Source organism: Octodon degus, unplaced genomic scaffold (genome assembly GCF_000260255.1).
Source record: "Octodon degus isolate 3935 unplaced genomic scaffold, OctDeg1.0 scaffold00049, whole genome shotgun sequence".
Classification (NCBI taxonomy): Eukaryota; Metazoa; Chordata; class Mammalia; order Rodentia; family Octodontidae; genus Octodon; species Octodon degus.
Genome location: NW_004524625.1, coordinates 10,164,036 through 10,181,349, shown reverse-complemented (window position 1 = coordinate 10,181,349; position 17,314 = coordinate 10,164,036). Strand labels below are relative to the sequence as shown.

Here is a 17,314-nt window from a genome sequence, read left to right as displayed (position 1 = left end):
ACTGAGGACAGGCTGTTGTTGATATGAAGATCTTTTTAGCTGGATTTGTCCTGCCAGGGAGTTGTTCACAGCTTCATTTGTCCAGTAACACAGCTCACTGCTTAAACTACTGAAATGGTTTGGGTCATCACTGTGTTATGAGGAGGGAATTATTGCTACTTACAGCAGTGTCAACAAGTCTGAGAGCTGCTAACACCATTAAACCCTGTATTTACATGCTTAACTTTCATCAGAACAGCCTAGACTATATTATATTGTTATTAGTTAGCCTGCCATGCAGAAAAGAAGGGAAGAAATGGAGGAGTGGGAGAAGAGGTAGATATGAGAAATATAATTTTTAGTTTTAAAAAATCAGATAGGGGTCAGATTCTATACAGATCTTGTCTTACTTACTTTTCTCTCATTGGTGGGACAAAATGTCCGAAGTCTAAAATTAAGGAAAGAAAGATTTATTTAGCTCACAGTTTCTGGAGATTTCAGACCGTATTCAGCTGGCTCCAAGGCAGTGGCACATGGCAGAGGGCAGCCATTCATGGTGGTGGAAAACAGCAAGAGCCGAAAGGGGAGGAACAGCGGTGTCTCACTTACTCTTCTCTCGTTGCTGGGACAAATACCCAACACCCAAGATGAAGGAAGGAAAGGTTTATTTAGCTCACAGCCAAAATGAAGGAAGGGTTTATTTAGCTCACAGTCGATGGAGGTTTTAGTCCATACCCAGCTGGCTCCAAGGCAGAGTGGCATGTGGCAGAGAGCAACCATTCATGCTGGTGGCAAAGAGCAGAGAGCAAAATGGACAAGTAACAGCAACAATGGCTACAGAGAGGGCATTCAGGCTACCTGCCCCAAGCTGGGTACAGCACTCAAACCCATAATCTCAGCAGTACTAAGACCCATAATCCCAGTGACTCATGAGTTAATCTCAAGCTCTAGAAGTCCCCATGCCAGGACTGCATGAGGCCTTGGGGGACAACTACACATGAACCCCAGTACCTTCTTCGCCAGGCACCATGGTGCACACCTGAAATCACAGCACTCAGGTGGCTGGGGCAAGGGGATCACTGCAAGCTGAAGGCCAGCGTGGACGCCATGAGTGAGCGCAAGGCTGGACTGCATACATGGTGAGACTTCATCTCAAAAAAACCTCAAATTTAGAAATTTGGAAAAATAAAAGTTAAAGCAAACAAGCACAAACAGCCCCCTTCTGTCTTAGCGGCAGTCTGATTGCAGGCATCATCACCAGTTTCTCCTCTTTTCGCTTGCTCTGAAGTCCTAAGCTGAACCAGTCTCAAAAACTGACTCCATCCGGGGCAGACAGAACGTGATGCCACGCTTGTGCCTGACTTAGAGGCTCTACACCCAGGCTCTCTGGTGGACCCGGCTGGCGCCCTCGTGGGTGCATGCCTGGTGGGCTCAGTGAACAGGTGCTCTCTTCACTTGTTTCTCCTCTCTGCCCAGAGTTTAGGGGCAGGAGGGGTGTGAGCACCGTGCAGGTTCTGCAGAGATGCAGATTCTCAGTGTTTGGAGGAGGGCGGGAGGAGACCTGGCCGGCATATGCAGAGTCACCAGGACTCCAGGGCACTTGTCGTGGGTGAGGCTGTCTGGGACACTCTCATGATGGCTGCTTCCTGGAGGACCACGGGTCAGGGTGGTGCGGACCAGGCTTGGCAGTGTTGCACGCCCCTTGCAGCCATCCCAATTAGGACTTCATCTGCAGGAGTCCTCTCTCAGATTACTTTTCTGTTCCTCAGTGTAAGTCCCTGCCTCCCTTCAGCATGCCTTTGCTTACAGCGCATCTTCTCTGAGTAACTCTGACGCAACTGCTTTTCCAGTCGACCATGTTGGAAGTTCCATTGTTGAGTTAGAAAGAGGAAAAGTGAGCCCTGGCTCACAAAGCTCTTTCAGAATTTTCCAAATTATATTTCTCAGCGTGTCTTCATGCATAGAGACAGGCAGAAGAGCAGGACTTTATTTGCCAGGCCTCATTGTCAAGTTATTCAAATGGAAAGTTGGGCTGAGGGGGGCAGAGTGGTAAATAAGGCAAGCCCGGTACACGAGCCGGAAGAGCCTGTGCAGATGCTGCTGCGTCGCCAAGGGATAAACCTGCTCATCTGCACAAACCCTATCTGCTTTGTTTCCATGGAAATTCTCATCAGGGGAGGCTCATGCACGGAAATTAGAAAATCTGAAGGCAAATCAAAGTAACCAGGAGCTGAGAATTCTTTAAACCAAAATAACTGGCACAGCATATATGCCTGGTGAATGTTTTTATTTTGTTTTAATTTTTCATTCATTTTAATGAGAAAAAGAAAATAGCAATGAGACAGTTTCAAAATAGGTTAGTAGGACAGTTACAATAATTAATACATTGCATATTGTTGTCTTCCTAGTAATTATTCGGGGACAAGATGCAAAAAAAAGATGCAGACATGATATCTTTGTCTAAACAATATTAGTATAAACCTTTCTTTTCAATGAACTAAGAGAAAGTAGCTGCATATCTAGCATATCTTGTGTATACATATATAATATATTATATATTTATATACATATAATATACATATATTACAACAGAATGGTCCTTTTTTTATACTTTCGTAAAGCTAGTAACACATGACACTAGGTTACCTAGCAGCCAATTGCTGACCTTAACTAGACAGCATGTCCATCTCAGGACTGAGGTAGCTTGTTTGCTCTCGGCACTGAGGCCTAGTCCCACCTACACACATTTGATCAACTTCCTAGCTTCGTGGCTCCCAACATATCCCCCTTTTCCTTTTGTTTTGTCAGAGGTGGGTGTTCCATTGCAGTTAGAGAAGCTGTATTTGGAGAAGTCTTTAAAGGACCTTTTCATGCTTAAAGCCGGTCCAAAGATTAGAAGTACTTGAATTCAGCAAAACAACACAATATAGTCCAATAGTCCATAATAGTAGTGGGTTATGCCCAGAACTGGCAATATCAGAAGTTGTTGACTTCAGTCTTTTACAGCTCAGCAAATTAAATAGCTTTACTTTTTATACCTCGTGGTTACACTTTTCTGCAGAAGTTAAAGTAAGACCTGTATAACTAAAAATGTAACTTTTGTATCTGACAAGGTCAGTCAAATCCCCTCAAGATTTACCCTGGAACAATGTATAAAACCTTGTAGATCCTTTGTCAGTGTCAGCCATGTGGATGAATTATGCCATTTCTTGACCAATTTGCTCTCTGTGAAAGCCTGAGAGAATTTTTTCTCTCTAAGCAACTCTCCTTAGGCACCCTATATATTGTCGATTACTTTCCTCTGTGGCCCCATAATTTCCTTGATCAGAAAATTTTGGACACCACTGGGTTACAGGATGTCACAGCAGAGGTTTTCTTATGTCCTGAGTCCTCACTAACCTTGACGGCTTAAGGCCAAAATATTGGCTATCCTTTTGTCCCATCTATCTCTCTAATTTCTGGTCTGCAAACTTTAGTTTTTAAACATCCAAAAGAGAAGCTTAATAAAATTATTACTGTGTAACAGAAGCAGTTGAGCTTACCGCCACTATCTGTCTGAACATCAAACCCCTTAGACATAAAATGAAACTGCTATTTTCCAACAACCATGGATATTCTAAAATTTAAATCTCTATAGAATATGGAAAAACAATTACACATTTTTACACAGAAATTTAGAAATCAAACCATATACGACACTGTAGCAGGACAATCCTATGACTTTTTTTCTTGTCTCTCGTTTTCTTTTATTAGCTTTTTTAAACAAACATTTACTGTAAAGAGAGTACAGCAATGATTGATATGACATTAGAAGCTGTATACACTTAGAAGACCAAAATGACAGGCATTTCAAGCATGGTTTTAGTATTATACATTGCTGTCTGCAATGTAGTTGCTTCGTTCATAGATATCAGCACATAGAGTTAGTCAGGGTGAGAATTCTACCCATTAACTGCTATCTTCAATAACCTGATGGAAAGTCCTAGGACCTTTGCCTCAACCATCTTGTTTATATAAATGTATGGTTTTGCCTCTGCCATAGTTCCTAACTTTTCTCCTTTCTCTCTGTTTAATCCTTAAGTTCTCTCTTTCCCTTTAACTGTGTTATACCTTTCAATTTTTATTTCTTCTTTTGAGTTCTTACACTAGGGCGACAATGCAATATGTGCACATGTGGGTCTGGTTTACTTCACTTATGAGTATATCTTTAAGTTGCATCTACTTACCTATGAAAGCTTCGAATTTATTTTTCTTTATAGCTGAGTAATACTCCATTGTATGAAAACACCATGTCTTTTTCGTCCGTTCCTCAGGTGACAGGCATCTTGGTTATTTCCAAGATTTGGCTATCACAAATTGTGCTGCTATAAACATAGGTACACGTATATCACTATGATATGATGTTTTCAGTTCTTCTGGCAAAATTCCCCAAAATTCCCAAAACTTCACAAGGAGGACAGCTGGATTAAATGGGATTTCCAGTCTTACTTTTTTTGAGGAGGGATGTTTTCATTAAATTATAAAACCCTATCAGAGAGAGAGGATGAAGAATTTTGCTTGAAGCTAGAATCTGATGATTGTGTACAGAATAGTTTAATTAATTATTAAAATCAAATTGAAAGGGGAGAAATAAAAATGAGGCTCAGTTCAGTGAAAATTCACCGCGCAGAGGTTCTGAGGCTATCAGCTGGCGAGCACAAGTTAGAACTCTCCGAATTCAGAGGAAAGGGAGATAGCTCAGTACAATAAGCACTTGCTTGGCAAGCGCAAGGACCTGAGTTCAATCCCCAGTTCTGCCAAAGGAAAAAGAAAAAACAAAAAACGAGAAACGTAAAAGAAAACTGCAGTGAAAAGGCGTGGAAGGGCCCCCACACGTCCCGAGCGCTCGGTCTCCCGCGCGCCGGGCATCTCGTCCGGGTGCCCGCGCGGTGCCAGGCACCAGGCGGTGCTGAGCGCGAGTCAGGGGCGGACGGCGGGCCGTGACAGCGCCCTGCCTCGGGAAAGGAGAAGCGGAGCATTTCGTTCTGAATTTTTCTGCAGAACGCTCGGGTGACTTTCCTGAACGTTGTCTGCTCCGCCTGAGCTCCAGCGTGTCACCTCAGGTTTCCACTGTAGGGCTTCTTCAGAGGAAGCAGAAAGCCAGACGGACAGAACATACAAGAGGGAGACTGAAGAGCAGGTCGCGGCCAGATCCAGCGCTGAGCCCGCCTCGGGACCAAGGCTTTCGTCCTCTGCGTCCGGGCCGAGCTTTAGGTGGTGGGACTCCCTCGAGCCGGTCAGGGAGCCCCCAAGAAAGGCAGCGCCCCTTCCTCCGTGCCTGGCTCCACGCGGTCCTCTTCTTCCTGAGGAACCGGCTCCAAGGGTTCTCTTCCCTGGGGGCATCTTCTCTCTTATCCTAAGAGTCCTAAAATAATTTAAATAATTTAAAAAAAAACCACACACACACTCTGAAACAGCTATCCAGTCTGGGCAGCTGTCTAGCTACGCTTCCTTGCTGCACACTAAGTGCCGATACATGCGCATAGTAGGGTTGCAGGGTAGCAAACATAATCCATTGCTTCTGATTAGTATTTTCCGATTTGCAGAGTAATTTTGTGTTTTTATTCTCAAAACAGACTTGAAATAAAAAATGCAGGGGCCAGAGAAATGGCTCAGTGAAATAAGCGCATCCCTGGCAAGCGCAAGGGCCTGAGTTCAATCCCCGGTTCCGGGAAAAAAGAAAAATAGAGACTGCACCTTTAGCATCTTTTCATAAGAAGCCGAGTCTCAGAGGTGCTAAGTAGCAAACACGCAATGATGAGATGGTGCAGACGTGCATGTTTAGCTGTTCTTTCTCATGCAGTTCTTCCGTCTCTTTTTATCAACTGCAGGAGTGATTTAAGGCAAACAAGCGCGTGGAGCCACTGGGCTATTTCCTCACAGTCCACAAGATGGCAGTAAAGGGCCGGGCACAGACCACACGCTAGCGTTTTGTTTTTGTTTTTTGGATTTTTTTTATACTTTTGATTGTACTGAATTACAGTATTAAAACTGAGGGCTATCAAATGGAAAAGGCCTCAAATATAAGTTAATGTTAAATGAAAGTAGACTTCGTCACTTTTTAATTTCAATCGTGAGAATGTCACTTTCTGAGAGCCAGGAGTTCTCAGAGCCGCAGTTGCTTCAGAAAGTTCCAAATGAAAAATGTCGCGCCCCCCTGAACCCTGGACTCACCGGTTTCTTCTGTTTGAAGGAGAAAAGGAGGGAGGTTAGTTCAAGGCAGCTAGTGCATCTTTCGTATAATTTCATTTCTGCTTATTTCTCTGTGTTGAAAATCTCCGCCAGGGAGAGCCGGCCAAAGAGCTCAGCGAATTAGAGCACCTGCTTAGGCAGACGCAGGGGCTGGGGGTTCGATCCCCGGGCCTGCCGAGCCGGCCCGCTCCTGCTGCCGGGACGCACTGGCACTGGGCATGGCGGCGCGCGCTTGTAATCCCAGCACTTAGCCGCCTAAAAACAGGCGGCCCACTGCGAGTCCGAAACCCTGTTCACCCTGTCCTAAACACCAAAAAAATAAAAAAAAGAATAAAAACTTCCCCAGGGAGAAACTTCAGTGAAACAAATGACCATTGTGTGACTGTATCTCTTAGACCTTTTGTGCAACATGAACAGCCGAACTGTGGCTATTTTCTTGCATTTTTATTACTCCACTTCTGAATTGGTGTTAGAATTGAGAAAGCCGGAAGCTACGCGTTTGTCTTGTGTTGTCTTATGCCTTTGGTCTGCCTCCACTTTGAGCACGAATTGTCTTTGTCTACGATGGCAGGCTTGGTCACCAGACCCAGGCAGTCGCGAGCTGTCCGCTCCGGAATTGAGGACATTCCAGAAGGGCGCGCTCTCGCTGTGTGTAGCACGGACGCAGTGGTGCGCCGCTCAGCGCGCGCGCGCGCGCGTGTGTGTGTGTGTGTGTGTGTGTGTGTGTGTGTGTGTGTGTGTGTGTGTGCCAGACGGCTCCTCAGCCGCGAAGGCATGCCCTGCGCTTGCGGGACACGCGCGACCGTTTAGGAAACGAGACTCAGAGCTCTCTGGTTTCCAGTCGCGTCCTCTCTTAGGCTGCCCAGATTTTTCTCCTTCGCCTTCTCCGGACTTCTCTGATTTCTTATGATCCCCGATTCACAGCAATTCCTCAGGAGGGGTGCAGCTTCTCGCGCTGCTGCTTTGCTTCGAGGAGGCTGTGTTCAGCTTGCGGCTCACCATTTTCCCTGAAAACAGTTATGACAACAAATACTAAGAAAACGTAGCTTTCAGTCCCTTATCTCATTTATTACAAACTTATCTTAGGAAATAAGATGTTCTACTCTGTTCATGTATTCGCTCGTTTATCCACCCACCCTTTTCTGGAGAGGCTTCCAAGTGACTGAATGTGGTGACTAACGTGGGCCATGTCCCCCAGTGCTTGTAATCTGTGAGTGGAAATGAGCATATCCACACAGAACTGCACTGCAAGAGAATATGCAGGCAGGGATTTGCGTAGAGGAGCAGAATCCCCTGGGCAATCCGCAGCGCCCTCACGCTCACCAGGGTCAAGTGGCAGCCACGCACCGCTAGGTCCTCGCTGGAAGTCTCAGGTGAGCTAAGAGTTCATCAGGCTGCAGAGGAAGAGCATGAACCCAGGTCCAGGGCGAAAGCAGGGGACAATTAGGAGCTGTTCTGGCAACAAGACAAAAGACACAAGAGACTACTCAGACCTCTGAACCCCAGCCTGAGCAACTCGAGACTAGGTTATGATAAGAAAAAATCAGCTGAGTTCCAAATGCAGCCACTAACCAACTTAGCACAAATCCCAGCAACTTGCAGACTGGCTCACTTTTCTGCAGAGTGGAAGAATGGAAATTCATGGCCCCTTCCCGCTGTACCATTGTAGGAAGCGTAAGCGTTTGAGGGCACCTGTGTGGTAAAAATGACGCCCTAAGCTTTTCAAACAATGGATTTAAGATTAAGCGGTGCAGTATGTTGGTTATGACTAAACAGGCTAGGAAGATGCTAAAGAGTTCCCTTTAAATAATAAAAGTTTAAAGAACAGAAATTAAAGTAGAAGTCATATGTCATGTGTCTTTCAGACTCCATTAGTTATAAGTTAGCCATCGGAACCAAGCCTAACTCCTGATACAACTGTCTTCATGCCTGTCCCACCTCCTCTCTAAAACTCCTGCTTTTCTTCTTCACCTATCCATATATAACCTTGTGTCACCTTCAAATCCCCTCTCGCCGCCTCCCTCTCCGAGTAGCTCTGTGTTCTGTCCACCCTTCAGGCCCTAGTCTGTTAGAGCCTCGAGGGCCTTCTCACCGGACCCTTCCAGGTTCCGCAGCTCTCCGGGTGCCCTCACTCGCCATGGCTCTTCCTAGCACACTTTCCACGCTGATTTGTGAAGACATGTTTGGTACTCTGCTCCCCTTATTAGACTGCAAGCTAGGACAGTGTCGCCTTCGGTCACATGACATGGAATAGATATCCTCGGAGTACGCAAAGAAAAATACAGTGAGACGTTACTTCATACGTCAGTAGATTCTAAGTAAGCGCCTCTCGGACAGCACGTGGGAAGATATTCACGGGAAAAGTGAAACTTGTGCTCACTGCAGTGTCAGGCGCGTCCCCACAGGGTGGCCAGGCAAGAGTTACCAAGTGGCAGAAGTGTGCATGTGCTGACAACATGAGGAGACTATTTATGAGCAAGCTTGTGCTTGATATCCCATAAAATGCTTTCCAACGCAGTTACATTTTCTACACAGTAACCACTAGAGGGCAACAAAAGCAAACCCTGAACATCCTTTCAGGGAAAGAATTGTTCTTATTAAAATCTGTAAAGATAATCGTATGTTTGTGATAGAGGACCTGTAGGCTGCAGTTTCCATGATTATGGGTTTAACCCTCATAATCACTCTTCTGGAATGGAATTAAAACTTAGACTCTCATGATAATAACATTACCTTACACTCCAAGGAGCAACTCGTATGACCCTCCCACAGCACCACTAGGAAATATTTCCTTTTCCCATTTTTCAGTGAAAACAATGACATTCAGAGAGAAGAATTAAACTAGGATGTAATCCTAAGAAAACAAAATGCTGGCCAAACCCTACACATTCTTACTAGTGAAACCCTTATCGATAATACAAATTCTCTGCTGAGACAGTTTGATAGAAGATAGGTCCAAAAATTCTTTGCACCATTTTTGCTATTTTACTTTTCTAAAAGAGAATAAAAGGGGCCAGGGAGATGGCTCAGTGGAATAAGCGCTTCCGTGGCAAGCGCAAGGGCCTGAGTTCAATCCACGGTTCCGCCAAAAAAGAAAAAAAGAGAATAAAAAACAATAAAAAGAAAATACCATTAGAAATAATATAGGAGGGGGTCAGCCAGATAGCTTAGCGGACTAAAGCACCTGCTTGGGCAGGCGCAGCAACTGGGGTTTGATCCCCAGCATGCCATGCCAGTCCTGCCCCCGGGCTGCGCTGAGACAGCAACTGGGGCTGGGCATGGTGGCACTTGGAAGGCTGAAAAGAGGAAGATCATTACCAGTCTGATCTGTGTACTGAGACCCTGTCGACCCTGTCCTAAAATACATTTTTAAAAAAGAAAAGTAAATAATACAAAAGTTCTGGGGACATAGGTCAGCATTCTAAATGCCTGCCTGGCAAGCACTAGGACCCGGGTTCAATCCCCCACACGGCATGTCATGCCATCCACAGAGCCCTGGACAGGCCATGTGAGCCACCAAAACTGGGTGTGGTGGCGCACGCCTATGATGCCAGCACTGGGAAGGCTGAGACAGGAGGATCACTATGAGTCCAAGCTACTAAGCAAGACCCTGTACCAAATCAATCAATCCATCAATAAATAAATATTTTTTAAAAGAAATGATACTGAAGTTCACTAAACAAAATAATGGGAATTCAGCAATGGTTGTTATATTGCATAATGTTGTCTTCCAATTAGTTGTTTAGATTGCCAGATATAAGCATTAAAAATTGGATGAAAAAGTTATAAGAAATTAAAAAGGAGAAAAATTAAAACATTGACTTCTCCCTTCACTAGACCTGCAGAAATCAGCAGGGCAGTTATCCAAGCCATCCAACCTATAGACATAAATATATCTTTTCCCTTTTTTCTTTTATCCTTTTCCTCATCCCAGTTCTTCCTTCCCATCAAACAGTTTCTTTCCCTTTCACGGCATCTATTGTGACTTTCAGATTTTATTTACTCTTTCAGGTTCTCACAGTAACGAGACAATACAGGGTCTGCACACGATTACGAGTACGGTCTGTAGCTGAAGTCCTGTGGCAGCAGTTCCTTAAATAAGGTCTGTGGCTCCAGGTGACCACAGGCAGCCCCCTTGTGACCATACCAGCTGTAGGCCGACAGACAGAGTCCTGGAACACGGAGGAGACACCTCTGGGATCCGCACTGGTTAGGGCCAGGCTGCTGTAGAAGGACCAGGGCATAGCCTAGGACGGGGCCTTCCGGATCAGGGCTGGACAGAAACTGAGCAGGCTAAAGCGGAGTGGTAGGCAGGAGGAGACTTGGCTACAGTGTCCCTGCAGCCCAGCTCCCATTGCTCACTCAAGAGGGTGGAGGCTGGGCTTGCTGGGGCCTTGGGGAGAGGCCCTGGGGCTGCCGAACTCCCTCTCATTCCTCACCTCCACCCACGTCCGCAGCTCCCGCGCGGCTCATGGGTGCTTCTGGTTCATGCCCAGACCAAGGCAGCACGAGGGCCTTCGTAGCCTTTTGTGGATCCTGGAGTTCAGACCCGAATTCTCTTCAGCGTGTGCCGTGGACAGCAGCGCAATCCCAGGTCTCTGGAGTTCTTAGTTTTCTATTTTTAGTGTGTACACCAAGTGTGACCCTCTAACTCCAGGAGTAAGTATCTGCTTGCAACCCTACCCGTCCGGGAGATTGTCCTGTAACTAGGGATAATCAAAGGCAGGGCAGGATTTGAACTGGGTTCCCAAGCAAGCATGGCGGTGGGCGGCCACTGAGAAGAGCGTGTTCCCCACCCTGGACACAGCACAGATGGACGTCAGAGAACTACCAGGAGCGGTGCTAATAACAGGTTCTTCTAGCTAGAAGCTGGTTTAGAACCCTGTGGCTAGGGAGATAGCTCAGTGGAAAAAAAAAAAGAAGAAGAAGAAGAAGGCTGTGCCCCAGCATATTGCTTTCCTGCCCCACGGCCTCCCGAGCCGGGCTCTGCCCCATAAACAGTGGGGTTGGGGGCCTGGCTCTGTCACACTAATTTCTTCTCATCTTTGCTCTGTAATATGCCATCAAACAAGTTTCGGCTCATTAGCTGACAATGTTAATGTTGTTCTCTTAAAATAGTCGAAGATTTGTTCTTGTCCTTAATCACCAACCCTAAACATGGACCTTGATGCCTCATTTCCCAGGATAAAAGGGTCACATTAAATTCACATTCCAATCCTCAAAAACTTCTCTGAAAAGAAGTACCAGGAAGATTTACATTATGACTGCTTCCTTAATAGAAAAAGCAAATGTAATGAATGTTACACATTAAACATAGTTGTGCCAGCAGATACCCCAAAAAGTAATTTTTAGAATTTGTATGACATTTGTATTTAAAAGTACAAAATTAAAATCTGTTTGTAGTAATCAATAGTGGGACTAAATCAAACCAACCAAAGATGCATTTTTCTAGCTCAAGACAAATATTGTCAATTTCATGAGGTCTTACCTACTCTGGATTGATACGTCCATGTAAATCCCCAGCAGTCTGACCCTAGAACATAAGAGTTACAGCCCTAGAAAGTAGCGGGAAGGATGCTTCAGAAAGTTCAGGCCAAAACAGCAAGCCTCAGTGATTTGCTCACTTGAAAAGGATGTTTAAGCACAGCAGAAATACTTTTCAGCGTGTGACAGCAAAAGCAAAAGCTGCTGCTCATTGGCCGGGTTTCCGTTCCCATCACCCACTGCCATCCTCAAAGTGTCAGCCCTGAGAAACTTGCGAAAGAGGTACTGTGGCATCCCTTCATGACTACAGAGAGCTGGAATTCCAAACCTGAACTTGTGGGGGGGAAAGAATCCATTTTCTTTTGTTTCTCTTAGGTTCATGGATTAAAGCAAAATTTAAAAATAAAGATAAGCAAGTTCTCTGGACGGCCATATCAACTATCAGCACTTGATATTACATATTGATCGAGTGCATTGCATAGAATTTTTAAACTTTCTACAATAAGGCCATTGCGATGCAATCCTGATAGAAGATCTTCTTGGCCATGAGTTAGTTCCTCAAGAACAGAGGCTGGGGGGGGGGGAGCAGAGGTGTCTGTGCACCTTTGGGACACGGAACAGAACCTGAAATATAAATCCAAATCCGCGCTTCTAGAGCTTGTGACAGAGAAATAATTTTTATAATGAGAGAAAGCGTAACAGGTATATAGCTCTTTGCAATATATATTTTAAGTACAAGACGGAGTCGCAGAATTGTCAGAGATGCTCCGACATAAAAAGGATTTCTTTCTTTTGCTTGTTCATAAATGAGGTAACTTAAATAAATAAATGAGTAAATAAATAAATAATGGAACTAAAACACAAATTTCTATTGCTGCACGGTGGCAGAAACTAAAGCCAGATGTATGAGCATTCTGGAAAGTATGTCTATCCCTAGATCCTGCCATCCAGCAGGACTTACGGGGACAAACTGAAATACTGTATTGTCTTGCATTGTTCACAATTTGAAATGCGCGGCCCGCTGTCCGTGCGTGTTGACGGCACACACCCACGCACACAAGCGCCGTCTGCATTCCCATTCCTTACAGGATATTCGCCTGTTCCTATGGCTTGCAGCACTTGATAGGAGTCAGTGACAGCCAGAAGTTTCTAGATGTCAGAGGAGAGCCTTTAACTTCAGTGATGAAGTTCAGAAGCGTTAAACCCGGTCTTTGACATGTAGCAGGCTTCTACGTTAGACAAGAACAAATGAATTTTTAAAAATGGTTTAAAGCACCTCCAGGGCTCTATAAATCCTCCGGAGCTTTTCCAGAAGCCTAGATAAAAAAGCTTTAATTTAAGGCTTATCCTTGAGTGAGCATTAAATATAAACAAGACAGCCTAAAATAGAACTTCAAAATTCTAGTTCAGATCATTTTGCTGTTTTAGTTTTTCAGCACCGAGCTCCTCTGATCTGCCTATATTTTGATGATGAACCTGACATTTTCTTTGCATTGACAATGGGATTGGGATGGTCTAAATTTTATTAATTTAAGTATGAAGCTTTCACGAGTCAGTTTAGATTTCCGAGGGAGAGGATTTCCCAAAATTAAGTGGTAAACATGGTCAGTAGTAGGCTGTCTGCCCAGTGGAGCAAGAGACATCAGCCCGCGAAGAGAACAGAGGACGCGGCGGAGAGCGGAGGCAGATTGGTCAGAGGGAGGGGTAGGAGAGGGACCCGGGCAGGGGGCGGGAACTCGCTCCGCGGCGAGTCCCTTCTGCAGGTGGAGAAGCGGGACGAGAAGGTAGAGGCAGGCGGAGCGCGCGCCGCGGAAGAGGACGCGGAGGTGAGGCCGTGGTGCAGGGGGGCTGGAGAAAAGAAAACTGCCCGAGGGGGGTGGAGGGGCGCTGCCCGGCGGCGTGACGGCGCACCTGGTCACTTCGCCAGGTGTACGCGTTTGCGAAGGAGGAAACACCAAAGCAAGTTGCATGCAACGCTGAACTGAAAAACGCCAAGACAGAGGACAGGGATTTTTTTTTTAAAGAATTCTGAACTTCGCGTCTGGGTTCTGTGGAACTCCCAGTGCCGGCAAGAGAGAGAAAGGGCTGGTCGTGCGCATTTTACTCGATGCTGGTAGCTGCCAGGGCAGCCCATGGAGCTAGGGAATGGCAGGGCCCCGTGTCAGGCAGCTCCCGGGCCCCCTGCTCGCTTCATTGCTTGTCACTCCACGCGGTGGAGCCTGCAGCCTGTCAGCGGCTGCAGCCGGCCTTCTCTGCACTGCTCCCAGAAATACGAAAAGGGGTTGGCACTGAGGGCTCTGGGAGGTTGCTGTGCTCCATGGGATGCCCCAAGCGGCAGAGCAGCTGGGAGTGGGGAGGGGTCCTCTGGCCCCTCCCCTGGCCAATTAGGTCTGAAGGAAGCGGCCAGAGACCAGCCAGAGCATGTCCCGGAGCTCGTTTATACTGGTGGAAGGGCGGGGTGACCCACAGGGATGGTGGCCCCAGCAAGAGGTCGGGGCTGCTGCTAAAAGGCATCTCGCGGAAGGCAAGAGGCAGCTGCGCAGCACATAGCAGCGTTGGAGGCTGTCAGTCGTGACTTGCGGACCTGGGGCAGGAAGGGGCTGATACTGAAAAAGGGAAAAGACAGTGGAAGGACAGACACCATGTATCACACGGATAGGAGCCTAGCTCGGCTGGTCTGGAAGCCTGTGGCTTCTATGCCTCAACGCCCTCACTTTACAAGTTGACTTTTGGAAAATTCTCAGGGGCATTAGCAATGACGAGCTTGGCACTGTACCTTCTTGCTTAGTATTTGGTTGCTAGTATTGGCTTTGTGCAGTAATCTACTTCCTCATTTCAATGTCTTGTCATGGTTTGGGGTTTGGCTAGATAGCACCTCTTGCCCCCGACCCCCATTCTCCTGGGTCTCTTTCCCTCGCTGTTCCCAGTATTTGCTGAGCATGTTCTTTGTGCCAAGAGCTGGGCCGTGGCAGTGCACCTGATTTCTTGATGTCATTCTCTAATGAAAGCATCATGGCTTTCAGCCTTGCTCACATCTGGAGCTCCCGCACACAGCCATGGCAACTCATGCTTTGCTGGGGAGTTGTGTGCTCTAGGGAGCAGCTTTCTGTAGGCTACACTGGGAGGGCTGGAAAGAGGGAATTCGTTAGTAATTAGAAAGGATGTCAATGACTGAAGAGAGCTCCCTGCCTGTGTAAGTGGAAATTTCTGATGCTCAACTATCCCCTTGGGGCTCACTGACGGGAAGGTCTGAGCAGCACCTTGGTGGCTTTGTGAAGTTCCAGGCACTGGCTCCAGAGGATGGAGGAGCGGGCAGGAGTCCTTCCACAAAGCAGCGCTCACTCACCCTCGAAGTTTTCCGGAGTCTGCCTTCTCCCAAGAGTTTCAAAATGATTCTGCTGCTTCCTCTGGTTTCCCCAGTGTCCCAAAACTTAACGAAGCCATTGAGTCCTGGGCTTACGGCCTGCACTGCGCGGCGCGCTTCACAGGGCCCAAAGGCAGTGTGTTGGAGGTGGCACATTCAGCGTGGAAATCCACGGGCTTTAAGGAACGCTGCTGGCCTGGGAGCAGCGTGCAGTGTACCCTGCCCGGTAGCGCTCCCCTCGCTTTCCTGTCTAGGTTGTCATCGTATTATATAGTACCATTGTCGCTGTGACCTAGTGAGCAAGGTGTTTATAGAGGAGCAAGCCTCTGTGAACCTTAAGCTGTTTTAGAATACGGGAAGAGAGTCGTGTGATTGAGTCGCCCTCGGACGCAATGCAGCAGGAAGGCGATTTCTGCCATACCCTGGCAATGCAAGGGGACAAAGACAGCGGCTAAAGCTGCGCGAGGCTCGCAGTCCAGTGCAGTGATGGAAAGCCTCTTAAGCTTTCCGTGATACAAACAGCCCTCTGTGGCACACGTGCCACAGGTTCGCCACCATGGGCGCAGCGGGTGATGTTTATTCATACAAGACTGGCTTGATGGTCTTAGTACTGAAGGCTGCAGCCAATGGCCTGTGCATGCCAGGCAAGCATTCTAACAGAGCCACATCCTCAGCCCTTGCTAGTTTACTCTGAGGTGAGCTACTGCTAAATTGCTTGGGCTTACTTTGAATTTGCAAACCTCCTGCCTCACCCTCCTTACCAAGTGGGATCACGTGCCTGGCTAAAAGGTAAGTTAAATGGGAAAAGAGAGCAAATCACAGAACACCGTGTGCAGTAGGAGCTATTGTCGTGAGCAGGGTGTATGGAGATAGATACGTGTTTTTGTACCTCTGTATATTCCCTCACTTACATGTACCAGGCATGTACTAGACATTTGAAGTAAAGATGGGCTACGTATACGCATGTAGAGAAGATGTACAGAAGCTGTACGTTTATAACAAGTGGTTGCTTGAAGGTTGGGTTCACAATGTCATCCCTGCTATCTTTTATATTGCTTTAATTACTTAACATGAGTCTGCATTACTTTTTATCTTTGAGAACACACAGTAAAGCACTAAGGATGAACACAGCCTCATGCAGCACAGCTGGGCTGTGAGACCTATGGCCCAAGTGACTGGCACAGACTGCAGGGGCACAGCGAGCTTGGCCTGCCCATGAGAGGTGGGCAAGATTTAAGGACATTCTGGGAAGCACAGTGCAGATCAGAGAGGGCAAAGAGACCCTCAGGAGTGAACCCGGGAGGGGGATATGCAGGATGCCTTGGCCCAAAGCAGAGTTGGCTTGACAGAGACGAGAACCGCAGGGCACTGCACATCAACATTGTCACCAGGGCCCTGCGGAGCAGCCTCATTCCCTGGGTCTGAGTCACTCCCCCTGTGACAGAGCAACTGGATACAACTGACCCTGATGCTCTCCCACATCAAAGAAGTCTGTGCACCTGAGACCAGAGAGGGCCATGGCCAAAGGCACGTACTGGGGGCTTTCAACATGAGCATAAGCAGCGCTCGTGCAGCCAAGAGGCCGAGAGAGGCGCAGAAGGTTGTGCCGTGTAACACGTAAGCGCAGTGTGGAGAAGGAATGGAACAATGGAATATATGAGGCAATGTCAGTTCAGTGAGAGCCGGAGCCGAGAGGGAAGGAGATAGACAGACAGGAGGAAAGCAAAGAAATTAAAAGTGATGACTGTGGAACCAGGTGAGATGGAGCTGGCCTGGAAACCAGTGCTGGCGGCTCGTGTGAGAGAAGCCCCAGTCCAAGCCCACCTGGGGCAACTTAGCGACCCAGGGAGAGCCTGTCTCAAAGCAAAGAACAGAAAGGGAGGTGAGGATTTGGCTCAGAAGTAGAATGCTCGCCTAGCAAGCTGGAAGCCCTGGGTTTGGGCCTTGGCACCAAAAACAAAATATAAACCTCCCCTAAAAAGTGCTGGGGATGCTGCTCAGTGCAAAGCTTCACTCTCCAGTCCTGAAAAGTGGTAGCAATGACTAAAACTATTGTAAGTCACAAGTGCATGGTGAGCCTTCTTCACAGAGGCAAGCTTCAGCAAGGTAACTTACGTGTGGACATAATCAACAGATGCTTTAAATATTTCAGAGCAAACGTTTATGAAAAATGAATATTGATATAGCTCAACATTGCCTCTTGGGTTTGTTTTTAAGAACAGGAAAGTTGCCTTTCAAAGGAAGACATGCGGTGTT

The 17,314-nt window shown here is 46.9% G+C and overlaps 1 protein-coding gene and 1 pseudogene across 1 annotated transcript in view; one reads left to right on the top strand and one right to left on the bottom strand.

The window, feature by feature from the left end:
* Positions 1-8,391, bottom strand: part of LOC105742378 — a 13,303-nt pseudogene extending 4,912 nt beyond the window's left edge.
* Positions 1-17,314, top strand: part of Dlg2 (discs large MAGUK scaffold protein 2) — a 1,516,571-nt gene that overhangs the window by 1,148,019 nt on the left and 351,238 nt on the right. The gene's annotated exons all lie outside the window — the stretch shown is intronic.